The sequence below is a fragment of the Schistocerca americana genome, chromosome 2 (assembly GCF_021461395.2).
Source record: "Schistocerca americana isolate TAMUIC-IGC-003095 chromosome 2, iqSchAmer2.1, whole genome shotgun sequence".
NCBI lineage: Eukaryota > Metazoa > Arthropoda > Insecta > Orthoptera > Acrididae > Schistocerca > Schistocerca americana.
In genome coordinates, this window is record NC_060120.1 from 965,930,100 (window position 1) to 965,953,801 (window position 23,702).

Sequence of the window (23,702 nt, forward strand, 5' to 3'; positions counted from 1 at the left end):
ACACAGTAGTTGACAGGATAATTATTACCATTTAGCTCTGAAGTCAGTCATGAAAGCACCGATGATGGCTGTTAATCAGTCGAAATCGATATGCAAAATTAAATAAAGAAAACATGATCTTGCGACTGGTTGCTGCTTATTTGGCAATTTTATGGTCTACGGACGCTGCACAACTTGGGAACCATGTGGAGCCCCCCCATTCAGATGTCTGAACATGTTATACACTATCAGCTCCAGCTGTGGTATGTTATAGCTTACACGACCTTCCAAACTATTCCCAATTATGTTCCGTCCAAATAAACTGGAATGTTGTGTGTTTTATAAAATCGTTTACTTGGGATGCTGAACCACATTTGGTGAATGTTTGTCTACTACACCATTTCCAACAGTTAAATAATGGTCGACTTAAGTAAAACATTTATTCATGTCTGTTTAAAGTTATTCCAATAAAAGACCTCTAGAAACTGCAACCAGTCAAAACTCTGAGAAATTGCAGATTTTGTTATTGATGACCAAATATGACTTTCATAGCTGAGTGTGCGTCTTTGAACATTTTTTTTCAGATGAAAGGTGATGTGATGCCACTCCATAGACTGTTGTGTCGTTTCCGGTTCGAAGTGATGAACCTATGTTTCATCGTCCGTGATGATATCCGACAAAAAACACGCAAGCAATTGCGAACAGACGATTCTTTGTTGCTCTTACGGTCTTCTGGGAGAGGAATCTAGCGGGCACACACCTTCGAGTACTCCGACTGGTGGACGAGTGTGTAAGCACAACAAAAGAGACGTCCAGTTGAGCAGCGAAACGTTTGATTGTGATTCGTCGATCGCTTCCAACATTGTAGCAGACACAGCTGTGTGAGGCCGACCAGCACCCGGGATATCAGACAGCTTTGCACGACTTTGCTGCGATGATAACAGACTTTTCGCCCAACGACTCACCATGCTTTTGTTCAGTTTCAGGTCTCCGCAGGCGGACTGCAAGCCCCTATGACTACCTGCTATACTCCGATTTTCCGCAAAAGAATATCAATGACAGCTCTCAGCTTAAACGCATCTCCGTTGCAGATGACACTCTGAAGGCTATGCTCAACGTCACCGTCAATCGGAATTTCGTGAAACTATAGCGGCTGCAGCGGGTAAATTCCACGATGTCGCACAACAAATTCAGTATCTTTTCAGCCGTAACTGGCTGAGAAAAAACACAGTTCATTAGGTATTGAACGCTCCTCGTAAAATCCTGTAGTAGCCGTATCTGATGATTGTCATAAGCTTTTCCCTCTTCCTCCTTTGTATTGTTTCCTTCCCACCTTGCCCAGGGAACCATTTTACTTAGAAGTAGAAAATGATCTGCTTCCCGTGTAGATTCGTGTAACTTGTACCATTCACTTGGTTTTTTAATTGTCGATTACTTAGTCTATTAGTGATCTCAGTCCCCTGGAACACCAAGTATATTCGTGTATTTCTTTACTTTTTCGAAAAACGTATTTGTGGCATTTAGTTTTTTTATAGTACAGAATTCTCTAAATTTTATTCGTTTCTTGTTAACGTGTGTTATGTCGGGTGATGCTGAGGGAAATAGATCAGGAAATGAGACGCTTAAAGTAGTCAATGAGTTTTGCTATTTGGGGAGCAAAATAACTGATGATGGTCTAAGTAGAGAGGATAAAAAATGTAGACTGGCAATGGCAAGAAAAGCGTTTCTGAAGAACAGAAATTTAACATCGAGGATAGATTTGTCAGGAAGTCGTTTCTGAAACTATTTGTATGGAGTGTAGCCATGTAAGGAATTGAAACATGAACGATAATAGTTTGGACAAGAAGGGAATAGAAGCTACAGAAGAATGCTGAAGATTAGATGGGTAGATCACATCATTAATGAGGAGGTATTGAATAGAATTGGAAAGAAGAGGAGTTTGTGGTACAACTTGACAGGAAGAAGGGACCGGTTGGTACTACATGTGCTGAGGCATCATGGGATCACAAATTTAGCATTGGAGGGCAGCGTGGAGGGTAAAAATCGTAGAGGGAGACCAAGAGATGAATACACTAAGCAGATTCAGAAGGATGTAGGTTGCAGTAGGTACTGGGAGATGAAGAAGCTTGCACAGGAAAGAGTACCATGGAGAGCTGTATCAAGCCAGTCTCTGAACTGAAGACCACAATAACAACAAATCTGTTAACACTCCAGTTCCTGCGGGTCCCCGTTTTGCTGTTCTACGCCTCTATGGTTCAAATGGCTCTGAGCACTATGGGACTTAACTTCTGAGGTCATCAGTCCCCTAGGACTTAGAACTACTTAAACCTAACTAATCTAAGGACATCACACACATCCATGCCCGAGGGAGGATTCGAACCTGCGACCACAGCGGTCGCTCGGTTCCGGACTGTAGCGCCTAGAACCACTCGGCCACGTCGGCCGGCGCGCCTCTATGTATCAGCATGGACTCAACCCACATTTAGGTGCCTTTTAATTTTCTCTGAGTTCCGTTAATCACTGCCATATTTATGTTTTTCGTTTTTAACTGGCTTTCTAACAAGCAACTTCATGTGTGCGCCGCTTACATTCCACGCAACAGCCTTCTGTGTACTCGTTCTGCTTCTTACCTTACATTGTTGTTTCAGTTACAGCCGTCTGGCATTTGCCTGTAAAACCTATCAGTGTTTTCATGTTTTGTGTAGATGAGGTACCAATCCATCGTTCCTCACGGACTCAAAAAAAAGAGAAAGTTATTCACGATTTTAGTTGATGTTGAAGCCTACTGACAGAACGGCAGCAGGGTTAATGACCCCTCCTAATGCTAGTCTTCAATTTGTTATATCAACTTTTAAACTTGGACTCCTATGTACACAAACGAAGAGGTCCACCATTTTTGAATCTACATTGCGCTGGAGTGTTGCATTCTTCCACACTTCACTAAAGGAATGAACACTATGGTGGTTCTTATGTGGCACTTTTTAAAGTCTTTGAGCGTTTTCTCTTGTAATGCTCCCCAGATTAGTTCCAGTCCATAAAATCTGAAGTTTGGATTCAGCAGAATAAGGGGAAAGGTGGCCCTGGATCTTCATAACCGGGTAATATAAAAAAGTAGTGGACTTCGCTAAGTATTTCTTTTACGTGAAAAATTTAATTATTGGCCCTCTGAAGTTGACAGGTTGTTCACTCCAATATCCTCAAATGAATGCGCTCTCGTTTCACAGATTATGCTGTTCAGATGACGTGACGACTCAGCGACACCCTCTTGTGGAGATCGGTCAGAGAGAGCTCAGTCCATCTGATCCGTTTTCCGACCCAACTCTGACCATACCGGTAGCTTTTCGCTTTCGAGGAAAGGTAGCATCTGTAGCAAGTACATTGTTTTCGTCTACACTTCGTTACTAGGAGATGCTGTAAAGTCAGTGAAACATTTCAAAAATTTTGTATTGGTAAATGTGTGCGGAAGCAAACGCTCTTGCTGTTTAATAACAGTGGCCAGTGAGCGGAAAAGAGGGGGTTGACCTACCCTTCTTACCCTGCCTCGAAGTTATGCCGAGTCCGCATTTTAGTGTATACGTCCAGTGGACGTAGAATCGCATTACTCCATAATACATAAATTTGTTATAACTTTTAATGTGTGCATGAAATAATGTAGAATGGCGTACATGTAATAATACCAAGTTTCAACTAAATCCAATAAGTAGTTTGCATAAAAAACGTTATTTGTCATCATTTCGCATCCGGCAAGGAAAAAACGCAAAAAGCTGAAATGTTGAGAATATATACGTTTCGACGTAAAAATTAAATGTAGAAGGTTTGACGAAATTATCTCTATAGATGTTTAAAGAAATGTGAAATTTTATCAAAAAAGACAAGAAGCAGTAGATTGTACTACAAATAAAAATTAACCATAGTACAGAAAATGCAGTACTATATTCATAATTAATAACGAAGTATCAAATGATAGTGAAATTAACGAATTTGTCAAACATACGGCAATAATACGAGAGGAAATTCAGTTTGATCCTACTGAATATTCCATTGAAGAAATTCGTAAGCTGTAATTAATAACATACGAAAATAAAGATGAATATCCTTCTACTACACGTTTGCAACAGAAAATATTACAGAGACGTGAGAGCGCTTTGAAAAATATATTAATAATTAATAGTTTAGTACGCAGAAAGGGTGCTTTTTTTTGGCACTGAGGCAGTGCGTCAGCGTTTTAGAGGCGACTGTTCCGTTTCCCATTGCGCTCCAAGAGACGCTGATGGTATGTAGAGAACTCAGAAGCTGCCTCGTTGTTCATTCGCTGCCGGTTTGTCGCCAACATTTTGTGTCACCGTCGATGCTGCATTCTAACATAAAATGCGTTGTGGTGCAGACAGCAAGTGGGAGCACCAGCCATCGTATAATTATTCGAAAAACGAAGATCACGTGTTCATAGAATCGGTAAAATCTTAGAACTTGTGGTCTAGGGGTAACGGTGTTTGATTAGTAATCAAAACGTCCTCGGTCCCCGTTTAGAAACCCGCACCGCTGATATTCTGCATGAAAACCATCACCTTTGGCGACCGAAGAATTCCGGCAGAAGAGGTCTCCCTCATTCTGCCAACGGCCTTGTCAAAGAGGGCGGAGGAGGGGACAGAAGGTCAGGGCACTCTGTTGCCCTTGGAGTGGGAAACCGATCCTAAAAACTGAAAAAAAAGCAATGATCAACGTTATTAGCATGCAGAAGCCGACAGGAACCATAGCATTAAAGACTCACAATGTGTCCTGTGAGCAGTAATTCAAAGAGTGTTATGATGATCTCTCCATTGGCAAAAGATTCCGGACTGGCCCCCCATTCTGATATCTGGGAGGTGACTGCCAAATGGGACGTGACCGTGGAAGAAGGATTGAATAACCAACGAAATCATTCTACGAGTCTGAGCGTGAAATGTCCGAAGTTTGAACGTAGAAGGAAGCCGAGAAGCTGAATGCAAAGGCTCAATCTATACATAGGGTGAGTCAAGTGAAATGGAAAGAACACAAGGATAGGGATATATCAAAAGCCGCAGAGAATGCCATAACAGGAGCAGGATTCGATATGAATAGGAAGGTAAGAGACACACTGTTACTGTGAACAGTGAAGTAATATGATTGTTCTCATCAGAACCGACAGTAAACAAAGAACGATAACAATAGTTCAGGTATACATGCCAACGTTGCAAGCTGAACATGAAGAGACGGAACTTACATCAGGATATTGATGGGGTAGTTCAGTTCGTAAAGGGAGACGAAAATCTAATACTCATGGGAGACTGGAATGCTTGATATTAGGAATGAGAGAGGAGATGTTGTAATCGTAATAGTGAAAACTATGTTCAAGAACCATAAGAGGCTGAGGTATACTTGGAAAAGGCCGGGAGGTATGAGAAGTTTTCTTAAATTACATAATTGTCAGGCAGAATTTCCGAAATTACATAATGCAAACACAGGAGCAGAAACAGACACAGATCACAATTTAGGAGTGATGAAGAGTAAGCTGAAACTTAAGAGCCAACAAGAATCGACGTGCAAAGAAGTCAGGTAGGGTAGTAGTAAGGAATGAAGAAGTACCCTTGAAGTTCTCTAGGACCATAGGTACTGCGATAAGGAACAGCTCAGAACAGAGTTCAGATGAAGAGGAATGGACATCTCTAAAAAGGGCAACCGCGGAAGATGGAATGGAGAACCTAGGTAAAAGAAGTTAATTGAGAAGTAACCTTCGGTAATAGATGGAATACTTCAGTTGATCGATCTATGAAAGGAGTACTAAAATATTGAGGGAAACGTAGCAATACAGAAATAAGTCACTTAAGAATGAAATAAATAGGTAAGTTAGGGAAGCTAAGGTGAAGTTGCTGCATGAAATATGTGAATCAAGAAAAGAAGAGACTATCGATGGACTGACTCAGCATGCAGAAAAGTCAGGACGACCTACTCAGTGAGCCAGGTGGCGCAGTGGTTAGCGCACTGGACTCGCATTTCGGAGGACGACGGTTCAACTCCGCGTCCGGCTATCCAGATTTACCCTAAATCAGTTCAGGCAAATGCCCGGATGGTCTGGTTTCCTTCCGCATCGTTCCTAAAACCGAGTTTGTGCTCCGTCTCTAACGACCTCGTTGTCGACGGGACATTAAAAGCTAATCTCCACCTCCTGAGAACAACTTTCGATGACACTAAAAGCAAGGGCGATAATGTCAAGCGTGCAGTGGGAGTTCCACCGTTAAATGCAGGGCAGAGGAGAGAGCGGATAGGTGGAAAGTGTACACTGAAGACCTCTATGAGGTGACGAATTTTCTGACGTGATTGAAGAAGAAACAGTGGTCTATGGGGAAGAGATAGGGGCCGAGTATTAGAATGAAAATTTGAAAGAGCAGTGGAAGGCTTAAGATCAAATAGGGCGGAAAGGGTAAGTAACATTCCATCAGTATTTCTAAAATAACTAGTAGAAGTGGCAATGAAACGGCTATTCACTTGGGTGTGTAGAGTGAACGAGTCTGGCGATGTACCATCTGACTCTCGGAAAAATGCTATCCACACTATTCGAAGGCTGCAAGAGTGTCAAGTGCGATAATTGTAGAGCAATCAACTTAATAGCCCATGCAACCATTTACTGACAAGAATAATATACGGAGGTATGCAAAATAGAACCGAGGAGGTGTTAGATGACGATCAGTATGGCTTTAGGAAAGAGACAGGCGATTCTGACATCGTGGTTGATAAGGGAAACGAGACTAAAGAAAAATGAAGACATACTCATTGCATTTGTCGACCTGCAAAAAGCGTTCGACGATGTAGAATGGTACAAGATGTTTGAAATTCTGAGAAAAATCGGGGTATGTTATAGGGAAAGTCGGGCAGTATATAATATGTCCAAGAACCAAGAGGAAACAAGAGACGAGGACCAAGAACGAATTTCTCGGATTGGAAAGGATATAAGGCTGGGATTTAGTCGTTCGCCTCCAAGAACGGAAAAGAATGTTGGGTATGTGTTAGATGACGATCAGTTTGTATTTAGGAAAGTTAATGGCGCCAGAAGGAAAGTTCTGACGTTACGATTCACAATGGAAGAAAAATCAAGATACGTTAATACGATTTTTCGACCTGGAAAAAGAGTTCAACCATGTCAAATGGTGCACAGTGTTCGAAGTTCTGAGGAAAATAGTGGTCAGCTGTAGAGAGAGATGTGTTACATACAACACGTAGAAGAGCGAAGCGTTAATAATAGGTGTGGAAGGGAAAGAACGAAGTGCTCGGATTAAAATGCGTGTAACCTAGCAAGCAGCGATGGAGATGAAAGGAAGGTTCATTACCGGAATTAAAATTCAAAGTAAAAACATATCAAAGACATGATACGCTGATGACATAACCTCAGTGAATGTGAAGAAGAATTACAAGACCTGGTGAATGAAATGAACAGATTACTGAGCACATACGGATTCAGAGTTAAGTGAAGAAAGACGGAAGTAATGAGAAGTAGCAGAAATGAGAACACTGAGAAACTTAACAACGTGACTGGTGACCACGAAGTAGATGAAGTAAAGGAATTCTACTACGCAGGCAGCAAGGAGGTCATCAAAGGCAGACTAGCACTGGCAAAAAGGGCATTCCTGGCCAAGAGAAGTCTACTAATATAAAACATAGGCCTCAATGTGAAGAAGAAATTCCTGAGAATGTACAGTTTGAGCAGCACCGTATGGCAGTGAAGTGTGAACAATGGGAAAACCGGAAAAGAAGGGAATCGAAGCATTTGAGATGTGGTGTTACAGGAGAATGTTGAAAATTAGGTGGACTGATAAACTAAGGAATGAGGAGGTTCTCCGGAGAATCGGCGAGGAAAGGTATATATGTAAAACAATGAAGAGGAGATGGGTCAGAGGTAGGACATCTGTTAAGACTTAACGAAAAAAAACTCCATGACACTTTACGGAGCTATAGAGGATAAAAACCGTAAAGGAAAACAGACTGGAATACAGCCAACAAACATTAGCCGACGTAGATTGCAAGCTTTACTCTGAGATGAAGAGGTTGGCACAGAACAGGAATTCATGGCGGGCCGCGTCAAACCAGTCAGAAGACTGATGACTCGAAAAAAAAGTGGCCTTTAGCTTGAATTGATTTGAAAAACAGTTTCGGTCTAATGTTTATGTGCTGCTCTTCGTGTTGTAAATTCAGCTGGCAACTGAAATAAGGATTTACCACTTGTAGACGGCCAACAAAAAGAACTTTAAAACTGTAGAAACTGTTGATTTGTATTACGAAAGATTTTTGTGTGTGCAAATATATATCTTTGAAAATACTGAACTTTAGAATTATGGCCCTAATTTACTTATTCTTTTTGAAGGCAGAGAATAACTCCAGGCAAGTTGAAATGTGGACAGTGGAATGTTAAGTTACGAGTAACAAGTTTCAGGCTACATCTAGATACTAATTTTCATTCTCTTGTAGCATAGTCACCTATCGCTTGAGCATTCGTAACTAACCAAGTGACCAAATGAATACATTCCCGTCGCTCAGCGAGTGATTTAAGATCATATAATAAATGATACAGTCACTTAACGACAAACTCTCAATATAGTTTGGACGTGTTATTAACAAATTAGCTTGCAAAACCTCTGAGAGATGCACCAGCCACCGTAGTTACTGAAAATAGCGGCGAACCAATTGAGAAATCTGTCAGTGGTACCACCTGTCTCTCTATGCTGTAGATGTGGCTTATTCTACTTGATATTGTCTGCAGCTGCGAGTTTCATCTCTTAACAAGTGGCGTCCCTCGACGTGTTCACTTTGTGTACGACACCACCTCACTGAGACGTTGCCTGCGCTGGATATTCCGTGTTGACGCTGTTATCTGGCACTCTTAGAGTGGCTGTCACAGTCGCCGAACTTGTCACCTTGCGATTTGTTCTTGTGCCGTTATATCCAGGATATAGTTTATGTCCCACCTCTACGTCAGAACCTCGAAGACTTGCAACTACATCTCAGCGGCTCTTCGTACTGTCGCTCCCGATATGCTGCATCGGGTGTGGGCAGAGTTAGGCTACCAATTACGTATTGCAGAGTGAGGAAGGGTGGAAATATGGAGTATTCATAAGCATTGATAAATAGTAGTTGAGAGCTTATCTTTTGTATACTGTATTATTTCTTACGTTGTCCTTGGTCATTTATCAGTAACAACATTTTGAAATACTGTCGAACTTAATCTGGTTTTTGTTAGAGTACTTCTCTCATACTAAAGCGTTATTTCTGTCACAGAAGAATTAAATACGAGCACTTTTAGACGTGCGCCCATTGACCTAGTAATATCAGGTATAGGAAATCGTTCTCAGAAGCAGTTTTGAGAGCGAAAAATAAGCTATGGAATCAAGGATCCAACTATCCCAATACTGACAAAAAATCAAAACTGATCATCTGAGATCGAAATTATTAATTTACATCGTATAAATCAGCATGTAATTATCAAGGAACACATGGACAAAATCGATACATGGTGAATTTTTCATTTTGTTGCAGATATTGTGATAGAACAGTTCTCTAAAGAGGAGTATATAGAAGTTGTAGAATGAAGTGCGATCGGTCTTGTCGAAGCACCATGCCGTGATGTATCCTTCGGTGCTCCAAAGGCTATCCATCATGCAAGGAAGTCGGAAGCTATCTATTGTTCGAAAATCTTTGGGTTTAGCGACGAATTTGATGATCACAAGACTCGGAGGCACCATATTTAGATTTCCGTATTATTTCAGTACTTCATAAATGTCAAGTTGTCGATGTAGTATATCTCTAGTATGGCGTGTGTCTCTTGCTCTGTTATACTGACAATTTGTTCTTGTTATCACCTTGATTATTGATCTTATTATTTTTCTGAATAAAATACGAAAATTTTCAAGGAATTGAATCGCAAGACAGAACCGTCAGATGAAAATATTACATACGATGATGTCCAAAAGTTAAACACAATCACGAAAAGATGAAATATTGCTCATTTGGTTACAACAGTACCAGAAACATATTAGAAAACTTCTAATACCTAAGGTACACATTTGCAAGAACGTAACACAACTCGGAAATCTTTTACCCAACAAAGGAAGCTGTTAATATGGTTACCCCTAACAGCCACACATGCTGCACAGTGACGTGGCAAGCTCTCTACGAAATGGTTCACAGGCTCTGTTGGCAGTTGATCCCATTTCTGAGCAAATGCGGTGTGAAAGTGTCGTTGCAATTCACCTCTCTAATCCATCCCAGGCATGAGCTTAGATTCGCTGGCCAGTTCATGAGACAGAGATATTCACCTAAAAAAAAAAATTCATCAGAGCAGCTCGATGCGGACAGACATTATCGTCCATACAAAGGAAGTCCGGACTAAATGCACTTCCAAAAAGGTGAACTGGTGATAGCATTACTGAGCATTTACAGCATTCTTTCGAACACCGAAGATGATGTGCAGCTCCATGCCGCTATTGGACATGAAGCCTTCCCAGTGTGCGACAAGAATCATTTTGCAAACTGGAGCGGGATTCATCTTTGAAGAGCACGTCCCTCCATACATTCATCGTCCACTTTTGAGGCTTCCGACTCCGGAATAGAAGGGCCCGTGTCTATGCTGGAGTCAGTGGGATACACAAGACCAGATGCCGTCAAACAGCCCTGCTGTTCTTAGCCTCCCATACATAGTTGATCGGAAAACAGCAGCTACTGACGCAGCTGCAAGCTTTGCAGCCAATGGTGTTGCAGGTGTACTCCGATTTCGTCGGGCAGCTACGGCCAGATAAGGTTCTTTTGTGTAGTATTTACCCTTGGGAATCCTTGTACTGGTCTACGACTAACCGACGCGAAAGCCTCGAAATACCACTTCGTGAATCATCCAAGGATACTGAGAATTCGGTCAGTGACTGGCATTCTTCGAGGTGGCCGAGTATTCCACGGTGCAAAACAGGGTGCTTATGGCGTCTTTTTGGCATTACGTTATAAACTTCACCAAGAGACTACATTCTGCTCACTGTGAAAAGAGAAACAAGACCGAGACATGAGTGGTCTCATGTACTGTTTCTGTTTACCATCCGCTTACGTCGTTATTCACGGCGTGTGTACTCCTTTCCTATACAGAACGATAGTGAGACAGCAATTCCATTGTCGTTGTGTTAGTTTGGTCCTGGTTTTGAAACGTTAAACTGATCCTGACATCGATATGTGGAGTCGACGTTTCGTATGGCCTGTTTTAGTGCAGTATAAGATATTTTCCGACACCTGGTGCCCAAATGCCTATCTCCATTTATTGAGCTACGACGGATGGAAGTTGCCTTTACATCCAATATCTTCCGTACACAGTAGGACGTTAATTCCTGGATTGTTTCGTCAAGGAGCTCATATCCGTCGCAGTAGAGTCGCAGGAGGAATTCCTTGCAGGGGGAAATATTCGTCATAACTTGAACGTCGCTTCATATGTGGAAACCAGTAATGCGTTGTTTGGGATTGACTTGAACGTCACACTATTATACGCAAGCCCTGGAGCTTCATTTCTGATGGTGATCTGTAATACATGTTCCACGATCAAGGTGTGTCCTTAGCAAGGGCTGGAATAAAGTCAACACTGTCCGCCGATCAGATTTCCACCATATGCAAGTCGTAGCTGTCGTGAGATTGCAGACTTTTTCACATGTGGCACTGATACGTCGGATATGAGGAACACATCTTACTTCATCATCGATAACCACCCCAAATTACTCTTTTTCTTGCAACTAGAAGAGTGTGTGGTCCTTTTTGCATCGTTCGGGGAAGTGGAATCATAAGGCGTGTAACGATCATAAGAGTAGACTTACTATTGGAGGTCGCAGCCACTTACTGTACACCACTCATTCAGACGTATGAGAGCGATGTGCATTTTCTGATGACAGGACTGAAGAGTGCTGTCTTCGAAATGTATGCGTAGTCGTCTGTGTACTGTAATGTTTGGATGTCACTGGTGAAGAGATCATGAAGGTCTGCTGTATAGAGATCGAACAATAAAGTAGCCAAGACATCCCTGGGTGAGATCTCTGCTAGTTCCTCTGCATACTGCATACCCGTGTAGTTTCGTGGTGCAAAATAATCGTTTTCCTATTGCTCAGAAAACTTACAATGTTATACATGATCAGTTTTGGAATCCGGAGTTTCTCCAATTTTTCACTAAGAGCGACAAGACGGTGCTGTCATCTGCTGTCTCAAGTCTAAGAACGCAATTATCGTATAATTATTCCAAGAGAAATTTAGTTGTACGTCAGTAACTAACCGTAGAAGGATTTCAGTTGTCTGTTTTCCTTTGCGAAACCCAATTTGACTTTCCGGTCATATTTTCTTGTTTTCACACCACCATGGCGCGTAAATAATCTCTTCCATTACCTTCGCCGTTTCGACTCCGATTCATCTCATCTTTCTCCTGATTTGTGAATGAGGACGGTAAGACACGTTTTCAGCTAGCCGGTCTGAAGTTTTGGGTGGTATGATATTGTAAACTTTGAGCATCATCAGTTTCCCTTTCTACGGGATGTTTCGTAACATTGGCTAGCCAATAGAATCCGTGTCATTCGGAGTACCTTTCCCTTGGGAGTGCGCAATGTGGATTTCTTTCAGCGAAAATTGTTTTGTAATTATATTCTTGTCCTCTTTATGTTCACCTTCATTTTCCTTGTCCATTATATCAGGTGGAGTACAATACATGAGAGACATTCTAAAGGTTCGTCGGATGGTGGAGGCGTGTGTATATCCAGTGCCAGACAGTATTTTATGTTTGTTATTTCATTCCAAATCCTGGTAAGCTGTGTGTCTTTGAAGACCACAGTGCAGAAATTGTTCCACGGTTTTATTTTCTTTTGTTTTATTTTATTTTATTTATTTATTTATTTATTTTTTTGTACCTGAAAATTTTCTTGGCTACAGATTTTTCCGTCTTGAAGAGCTATAAATTTCGTTTCATCAGAGAGATTTTTGTATTGGCTTAATTCCGCCCTGCATTCCTAATGGCTGCATCATATTCTGAATAACACCTACGGGGTGCTGGAGTATGAAGAGACCGCTTATGTTCTTTTAGCGGTATTGAGACTACCGATGCTTCTTTGGCGATATCGTGACCCTCATAGTCCCTTTCGTGATCCCCAGTTTCGTTGCTAGATTTAAGTTTCTTTCCAGATTGCAGTTGCCTTTGCTTGTGTTTCATTTACAGCTAATTGCGCGTACGGCAGTCTCCCTAGATTCTGCGTTTATTAAAATATAAACTGGCAAGTGACCCGAACCTAAAGTATCCGGTATCGCTACCCACGTTGTTCCCATAGGAAGTGCAGGGGATGCTCTCCTCAAATCTTCCTTTAATCGGACTATTCGTCGGACTATTTAGTGTTATAAGATTTTCCGAATCTAGGACATCCACTAGTATTTTTCCCACTGCGTTGGCAGTTCTCCAGTCATGCAGTATACGGTAGCCGTTAAAGTTGTCCGCAGTATTCTTTCCTTCAGGTCCCCTAATTCCGCAATGTAAAGTGGAGATCATCTGTGAATTTAGGTAGGTACGAGAGTTATTTTGGTAGAACGGAAGCTTTGATGGCGTGTCGTGATTCCTGCCTGCTTAACTCATGTTTGCAAGAGCAGGAAAGAAGTGAGGATCGTTCGCGTCTCGGACTGGCACATTGTTTTAAATTGCAAGGACGTTTCATCATCGACCAAGAGACGTGGTTTCGAATCACTGTTTCCAGCGAGCTTCTGAGGGGGAGCCATAAAATCAGTGGCGTGCGATGTATGAGCCCCTACAACGTGCTGCTCTCTCTTTTGGACCATAACTCACAGGGGAGGCGGAAGTGAAATGATGGCCTGGGGGTTATCGGCAGACGCCCTTACCTGCGATGCCACCCATTACGCTTCTTAGCACCCACTTGGCTGCTACTTCCTCAGATGAACAGCACTGAGAGAAGAGGGTCGATGACTACGGTGCGAGAGTTACAGCGCTTCTCCATGTAAATAATTCACAGTCAATGATATTCAATTCTAGCTAATTTTCTGGAGGTTGTAAAACTTACGACTGCTTTGAGGTGGCTCGCTACTACTTCCTCTCCTGTGGCAAACTCTTCATCTCAGAGCAGCACTTACACTGAACGTCCTCGATTATTTCCAGGTAGACACTCCTCGAGAAACCACATGGCGTTTGGCGGAGGGTACGTTGCACCACTACTAGTTTTTTTCTCCTATTCTGTAACGAGGGAAAAGCAACTGTTTACGTGCCTCTGTACGAGCCCTAATATCTCAAATTTTTCTTCGTTATTGGATATAGGTTTCTTTATGTTTTCTCCTCTACAGCTTCAATTTTCTCTTTTTTTTTTTCTTTTAATTCATTAGGCATTCGACTGGTTTGATGCGGCCCGCCACGAATTCCTCTCCTGTGCCAACCTCTTCATCTCAGAGTAGCACTCGTAACCTACGTCCTCAATTATTTGGTGGATGTATTGCAGTTTTTTCCCCTCTACAGCTCCCTCAAGTACCATGGAAGTCATTCCCTCACGTCTTAACAGATGTCCTATCACCCCGTCTCTTCTCCTTGTCAATGTTTTCCATACATTCCTTTCCTCCTCGATTCTGCGCCGAACCTCCTGATTCTTTATCAGACCACCTAATTTTCACTATTCGTCTGTAGCACCACATCTCAAATGCTTCTATTCTCTTCCGTTCTGATTTTACCACAGTCCATGTTTCACTATCATAAAATGTTGTGCTCCAAACGTGCGTTCTCAGAAACTTCTTCCACAGATTAGGACTGTGTTTGACACTAGTAGACTTCTCTTGGCCAGGAATGCCCTTGTTTCCAATGTTAGTCCGGCCGTTGTGGCTGAACGGTTCTAGGCGCCTCAGTCCGGAACCGCAGGTTCCAATCCTGCCTCGACCGTGGATGTGTGTGATGTCCTTAGGTTAGTTAGGTTTAAGTAGTTCTAAGTCTAGGGGACTATTGACCTCAGATGTTAAGTCCCATAGTGCTCAGAGGCATTTGAACCATTTTTCCAATGCTAGCCTGCTTTTTATGTCCTCTTCGCTCTTTCCGTCAGAGGTTATTTTTCTCCCTAGGTAGCGGAATACATTGTCGTCTACTTCGTGACCACTGAGCTTTATATTAATTTTCTCGCTGTTCTCGTTTCTGCTTCCATTCAGCAGATCCTATAATTCTTCTTCACTTTCACCCAGGATACTCAGCGAATCATATCACTTATATCGTTTCGCCTTGAATTTTAATTTCAGTCCTGAATCTTTCTTTTATTTTCTTAATTGCTTCTTCCATGTACAGATTGAACAGAAGGGGCGGAAGATTACACCCTTTTTAATTCGAGTACTTCGTTCTTGATCGTCCACTCCAGTTATTAAAAAAAGCTATACCATGATGTCTTAAGACACGCTCTATCATCCTGCACATCCTGCTAATCAGTGTTTTCCCACATACCTATTTCTTCGGCGATTCTGCGGAATACTTACTAATTTCTTTTCATTCCACGTAATTATCAATATCTTTGTGCGACACCAAATTTGTAAGACTTCGATTCTCTCTTTTTCCAGTTTTTCCAGTGACCATGGTTCATTTACCACCACTACTGGTTTCCAGACGCACATTCACAGAAATCTATTCTTCAAATAAGGGCTGTGTTTGATACTGGAATACTTGTTCTAGAGTGCAATGACATTTCTTCCAGCACTAGCTAGCTTCTTATATATTCCTTGCTTAGTCCGTCATGCAATAATTTGCTTCCAAGATAGCAGAATTACTACGTAATCCCCAACCTGTCGTTAAGATTATCACTCATCCTATTTCTGATATTCCTCGTTAACTTTGTGTTTGTTTTCTGTACTCTCAATGCGTAATGAGTGCTCAGTAGTGTTTATTCCATTTAGTAGTTAATGTAATTATTCCACATACTGGACGTGGACAACAATGGTACTGCGATTCTAACCACTGTTATTCTTTCACAATGGACTTTAATCCCATCGCATGACCTACCTTTTATTTCGACATTGCTCCTTCGATGTACAGATCGAACAGACGGGATGAAAGATGTCATCCCTGTCTTAAACATCTTTTAAAGCGAACCCTTTGTTCCGTACCTTTCATTCTTACTGACCCGTCTTGGTTCTTGTGTAAATAATATATAACTTGTCTTCCACTAGAGCTTACAACTGTTTTTCTGAGAATTCCGAAACACTTGTACCATTTCATTTCATTAAACTTCTTTTGTTGCGAAAAATCGTCTGAAGGCTGTAACATAATGTATGCACTGGCGAGCTATTCAGCAGCGGAAAGTAATTGGAACCTTGGATTTAACGTGTGGCATAAAGTCACGTAAGAATCACGCGAAGATTTCGTAAATTTAAAATATCTTATTTATACACTGCTGTTATGGTCGCTGGGGGAAAATTTTGTGACTTGATGACCAGCATCTCAACTTGGTTTATGCATTTAGTGTAAACTTATCTTCAGAATATCTGCAGAAAGGATACAACAGTGATGCGCAATACGAGTATTTAAAATAGTTAACAAATAATAGACTGCCTGTTGTACACGAGAAAGTAACACTCGTTGTTACGGTGGTGGGTTCTTAGCGTTGGTCGTTGGTCAGTGCATTGAGACTATGAAATAGTGCATTGATAACAGCTAGATGCTAGCCGAAATCTGGATTTTCTAAATAAAACCTGCAAAAAAGGACGACTGATTCCTGTGCCGCAGGTTCGAATCCTGCCTCGGGCATGGATGTTTGTGATGTCCTTAGGTTAGTTAGGTTTAACTAGTTCTAAGTTCTAGGGGACTAATGACCTCAGCAGTTGAGTCCCATAGTGCTCAGAGCCATTTTTTTGATTCCTGTGCTCTAACATGTTTAAACTTAATTTTGTAACAATCCCTGTCCACAAGGATGTCATGAGAATTCATTACAGAACGTTAACTTACCACTTGAGACAGAACACGATATTAGTCTCTTCTCACCGCTCGCAGCTGACTACACTTTTATGCCGAATTTTTTCTAATACATTTGGCGGACTACTATCTCTGTAGAGAGACGGTGCTGTCGTCTTTAGCAACGACCGCTGATTGAGGTGACTGGAATACACTCAGACGGAAGAAAGCGAGCTGAGACGGCAGCATATTGCAGTTATTGTGGGCGTGTCTGCGTCACCGTCTCTGATACGTATTTGCTTCTGGCAGCGATTATGTTTTCTTGTGGTTCTGTTGCGAGGTACCACTGTTGCCTTGGCACTTCACCACACTTCGGGTGACATCACAGTGACAAAAGATGCAAAGAACACGAATGAAAACGAAAACACCAGAGGTGGCGTAGCACTTCTTACACACAGTATGGCGTCACCTACAAGTAACCAATTTCAGAGTATAACTAAGTAAGCAAATTTGGCATTATGTACAAGGTAATAAAAACGGCCACGTGCTGACGTGGATGGCAGTACAAGTAGCATTGAAGACGTTCGACATACAGAATAAAGATATTAAAATATTTAAAGAACAAAGTATATTAAAAGTGGAATTTATAATCGTTCTAACAGTCCTTCGAAAGTGGTTAACTGACGAATATGGTCAGCTTGCCGATGGTTTTTCAGTGTATTTGGCGACCTTTCGCCTGCATAGATAATTTCCAAGTTGGACTATATATCCTGCTTACTACATTTCCTTCATAGTTTCACTCCTTCATATGTGCGTCTTGTACCTCTATCACCCTTCCCCCATTTTTTACTTTTCATAGTTTTTCTAAAACTTTTTCACGCCTTCCACAACTCCCCGTCCTCTTTATCTATCCTTCTTATTGAGATAATTAGCATTCATATAAAATTTATATGGTCTATCCAGAAATAATGTGGTTTACATTTTGTATTATCAATTTGTTTGTTTTAGTACATACATTTTGCAACGTAATACTATCATCATCATATTGTCAACATTTTACCTTCATTCAAATTCTGTCATACAGAAACGCTAATGTCAGTAGATTTTCTCTTTAAGTTTCACAATGTAGTTGCACATACTGATATCTTTAGGCTTCTTGTTCTTCTTACACAATGTAAAAAATGATATTTATTTTAACTGTGTACTACATACACTTCGTGATCAAAAGTATCCGGACACCTCACTGCAGATGACTTACAGGTTCGTGGCGCCCTCCATTGGTAATGCTGTAATTGAATATCGTGGTGGTCCACCCTTAGCCTCGATGACAGCTTCCACTTTCGCAGGCATACGTTCAATCAGGTGCTGGAAGGTTTCTTTGGGAATGGCAGCCCATTCTTCGCGGAGTATTGCATTGAGGAGAGGTAATGATGTCGGTCAGTGAAGCGTGGCTCGAAGTCGTCGTTACAAAACATCCCAAAGATGTTATAGAGAATTCAAGTCAGGACTCTGTGCAGGCCAGTCAATTACAGGGATGTCATTGTCGTGTAAGCACTTCGTCACAGGCCGTGCATTATCAGCAGGTGCTCGACCGTGTTGAAAGATGCAATCGCCATCCCCGAATGGGTCTTCAAGAGTGAGAAGCAAGAAGGTGCTTAAAACATCAATGTAGACCTGTGCTGTAATAGTGCCACGCAAAACAACAACGGGTGCAAGCCCCCTCCATGAAAAACAAGACCAGACCATAACACCAACGCCTCCGAAATTTTACTGTTGGCACTACACACGCTGGTAGATACCTATTCACTGGGAATTCTCCATACGCACACCCTGCTATCGAATCGCCAAATTGTGTACCGTGATTCGTCACTCCACAAAATGGTTTTCCACTGTTCACTCGTCCAATGATTTAGGCTGCTTACACCAAGCGAGCCATCGTTTGGCATTTACCACCGTGATGAGTGGTTTATTAGCAGCCGCTCGACCATGAAATCCAAATTTTCTCACCTCATACGTAATTGTCACTTTCAGTGGATCCTGATGCGGGTTTCAAATTCTGTGTGATGGTCTGGATAGATGTCTGCCTATTACACATTACGACCCTCTTCAACCGTCGGAGGTCTCTGTCAGTCAACAGACGAGGTCGGCCTGTACGCTTTTGCGCTGTACGTCTCCCTTCACGTTTCCAATTCACTATGTCAACTGAAACAGTGGACCTAGGGATGTTTAGGAGTGTGGAAATCTCGCGTAGAGACGTATGACACAAGTGACACCCAATCACCTGACCCAATCACCTGCCCACGTCCGAAGTTCGTGAGTTCCGCGGAGCGTCCCATTCTGCTCTCTCACGATGTCTAGTGAGACTACTGAGGTCGCTGATATGGAGTACCTGGCAGTAGGTGTCAGCACAATGCATCTAATATGAAAAACGTATGTTTTTGGGGGTGTCCGGATACTTTTTATCACATAGTGTAACACTCTTTACTGCTCTACTTGTAACTTAATGAAAAAAAAGTTATTTATTTACTGTTCTATGAATACACGTAAAAATGGAGTTTGTTAGTGTTTTTCTTTGATTTAGGCATAGCTACATGAACTCGGTTTTACTACGTTTATATAATATTCTTTCTTTTGTAAACTGTAGTGCATATTGGTTTTCAGTTTCATGTGATAAAACAGTCACCTATTGTCAACCAGCTTCATCGGTTTTCTTCTGCAACCCCATGCTTTGCTTTAGGTTTCGGTTTTGTATTCGTTGTAGTTCTCCTGATTTGGCATATTTCTAACGATGTATTCTTGTGATATTAGTTGCATTATTTGCTTTCTGATATGCTTTTTTAAATCATATCTGTGTTTGATACGTTGTACGCATTCAGAGCTACTTCCTCCCACCATCCACACCACGTCTTCGTCATTTTCGTTACGTTGTAAGTAACGTCAAATGTGCTTTCTCAATTGCTCTCTGAAATTGGTTACTTGTACATGAAGTCTTATCACGTGTATTGAGTCGCTTCACTTCCTTTGGTATGTTCACTGTTGCTCATGTAGATTTAAACGTTTTCCAATTTACTATTTGTTAACTTTTAAATACTTGTGACTTTTGTAACTTTTCTGCAGATATTGTGAAGACGAATTTGCTCTAAACGTGTAAATAAAGTTAAGTTGCTGAACATTAAGTGACTAAATTTTTCTCCACCACCCATAATAGCAGTATATAAAAGAGAAAACAATGGAATACTGAACTTGTAAGTTCTGACTTGGCTGACAGTCCGAGGAGGGGGCAGGTGCGTGAGCCAGTTTCGGCAGCTACGCTATCGCGTGCGAGCAGGTGGCCACCGACAGGTAAGCGTGAATTTCCCCACGTCTCTGGAATTGGGGGATGGCCATTAGCTCTTTGGACGCCGTGGGGTTAAAGAAGTAGCTCTAAAGATAACTACAATCGCTATTTTCGGGTTAGAGCTACCTAGTAATACTTCAAAATTGAACAGAAATTCAAAGGTCTGACGTGTACTATAACTAAACATGGCACTGAGATGCAGGTTTCGATACATTCACAGCATGCAAATCAGTAAAACTACAGAAATTATGTCTCAAAAACAAATGAATACTCTCATCGAAATCTTTAAAACTTATTAACTATTGAAAACTTCAGGCAATCACGACAAAGTATAAAATGATAGTATAAGTCACTAGCAATTATCGCTAAAAGCAACACATATTTATACATTTTATTTATTGAATTTTTACATTTTGAATCTTGTAATTATGAAAATGAGCCACACGATCATATCCTCAAAACGCAGAACATGAACGCACTGTGACTTCCCTTGCACTCTTCGTTATGTGCCTATATGTCACTTCTTCTCCCTTCCTTTTCTTAGAGTCAGCAGTCTCCTGACTGGTGTGATACTGTCTGCACAAATTCCTCTCGTATACTAACCTCTTTATCTCAGAAAAATGCTTGCAGTCTACACCCTCTATTATCTCTTGTATGTATTCTAATATTTCTTTTCCTCTTCAGTTTTTACCCTCTACAGTTCCCTCTAATACAAAGGAGGGCTATTTCCTGCTGTCTTAACACATTTCCTATCATCCTGACTCTTCTTCTTGTCAGTGTTTTCCATACGTTTCTTTCTGCAGAGAAACACTTCATTACTTTACTAGTCCACCTAATTTTCTACATTCCTCTGGTGCACCACGGCTGAAATGCTTCGCGACGTTTCCGTTCCGGTTACGCACAGAGCATGGTTTACTACCATACAACGCAGTACTCCAGATGTACATTATCGGAATTTTCTTTGTCACATTAAGGGCTCAATGTTTGAGAAGAGCAGACTGTATTTGGCCTTGAGTGTTATCTGCCTATGCTAGTCTGCACAATTCCTTAACTTTGTCTAATTCATCATCACTAATGTTGATGCTAAGTTTCTTGCTATGCACATTTCTGATACTTCTCGCTAGTTTCGCGTTTCTTACTTTTACTTCCATCCATATCCTTTATTCAACAGACAGTTCTTTCCATTCAGTACATTCTGTAATTACTCTTGACTTTCACTGAACATAGAAATGTCAGCAGCGAATGTTTTCGTTGATATTCTTTCATACTGAATTTCAATTCAGTCTCGAACCTTCCATTTATTGCCGTCATTGCTTCTTTGATGTACAGACCAAACAGTAATGGCGAAATACTATTTCCCTGTCCTATACCTCTTTAATCCGTGCGCTTCATTCTTGTTCTTTCAGTCAAATTTCTCCCTCTTAGTTCCTGTACATATTGCATATTGCCCGGCTTTCCATACAGGTTACATTTATTATTTTCAGAATTTCGTGGGTAGATTATATGGTGATTCCTACTTCATTTTTGAAGTATTAAATGCGCATTTTACTTAGAACCTTTGTCCCTTTAAACTGGTACCGTTAATTTGTATGCAACATTTGATACCACCATTGAATATAGCACAAAGAGACGCTCCTATTCAAGAGGTTACCTTTATTTTTCACGATGTTCTAAGGAGAATTTCTGGGAATTTGATCGTAAGCGCGTGTGTGTGAATTTTACGTTTTATTTAACTGTGCATATACTATTAGATATAGGGTTACTTGGATGGCCTGGGAGTGACAGGAAGAGAAAAAAACTTTTCATTACTAATGTAAGTTGTACTAGTAAATTATGTGTATTTAAAATGGTGGTTCATTTTCCGTAAATTACACTCTTATCCTTTTTGACTTCACGAGAAACCGAAGGCATATAAGGGCGCGCTAATAGTACTCCTGTTCATTTTGGATCAGGTGGCTATGCTATGCGGAGGCGATGTGTATACTATGATGTTGGAAGTGTGGTTTAGACTTGTGAAGTGATAGTTTTTGGGCGGCAAGCTAGTTCTTTAATCTCTGATTGTCTATTATGGAGTCTGTTACCACTTTAAACACGTAATGACGCAAGGTGTGCTAGATTTGAATATTATTATAATTTCATGGTAAACAATATTTGTGGTGTAACCACTTTAAAATGCATAAATGATTAGTTGATTGCAACCCAAAATCTTTGGTGTTGACTACATCGGTTAAATGGTTCAAATGGCTCTGAGCACTATGCGACTTAACTTCTGAGGTCATCAGTCGCCTAGAACTTAGAACTAATTAAACCTAACTAACCTAAGTACATCACACACATCCATGCCCGAGGCAGGATTCGAACCTGCAACCGTAGCGGTCGCTCGGTTCCAGACTGAAGCGCCTAGAACTGGCCACTCCGGCAGGCTACATCAGTTATTCAATAGAGTATACGTAACAATTACTCATCATTTCATTATTATTTATTGCATTGCAATTGGTATTATTTAATTTTGCATTACTTAGCTGATGCTTAGGAAAAGATGATTGAAGGATCACAGGTGACAACAATTTTTGCAGTGACTTCACCAGCTGGGTGTAAAAGCAGACATGTATAGGTGGATCCTATGACGATATCTGGTCAATATTCCGGACAGAGTCGAGTGTCACCCACGTATTACTAGTGCTTAGTTTTGTCTTAATCATTTCGCTTAAACAGCGTTACTATCGGACACCGCAAGGTGTCATTAACCTTCTAAAGTCCTGCCTCCATAGTAAGGCACAACATCAGAACTGCTTGTTGGAGTCTACGATTCATGAAGCCAAACGGTCATGTAACATACCCCAAGTCCGAAAGAACGAACTCTACATATACGTAACTGAGGCGTAGACGGCCAGTGATCTGTTCAGTGCGGATGCACACGAGGATCGAACTCTTACGGGAATCGGCTAAATGCCGAGAATAATGAGGATAATGGACAAGTGGCGCTACTTTCGTAATGTGTGAAGTTGAGAATTTGGGGTCTGATTGGAGGCGTGGTAGAATAGTTCGGGAATCTGAGATGACCACTGTGCACAAATGGCTTAGTGGTCAGAGCAACTGGTTAGTAAGCAGGAGATCTGGGTTGGAATCCTAGTCTGGCACAAATTTTTACCTTTTCCCACTGATTTACATCAATTCTCACTCGCATTAAATGTCAACAATCGGATAAAGTTGTTGTTTAATGGGTTGCCTAATCAGGCTATGTTATAGGATGACATCTTGAAATAAGTCGAGACTGAGGTTAACAGTTATTCACTTGCTTCATAGATAGATATAAATCGCAGTGAGATAACAGAGAGCAAAATTCTGTATAATTCAAATTCAATTACGAAATGGAGCTAACACATTGTGAGGTACCAACACGGTATCGAGATAGCACAGTAACCCTAAAATAAGAACCTACAGTTGCAGCCAAAATAAGCAACACAC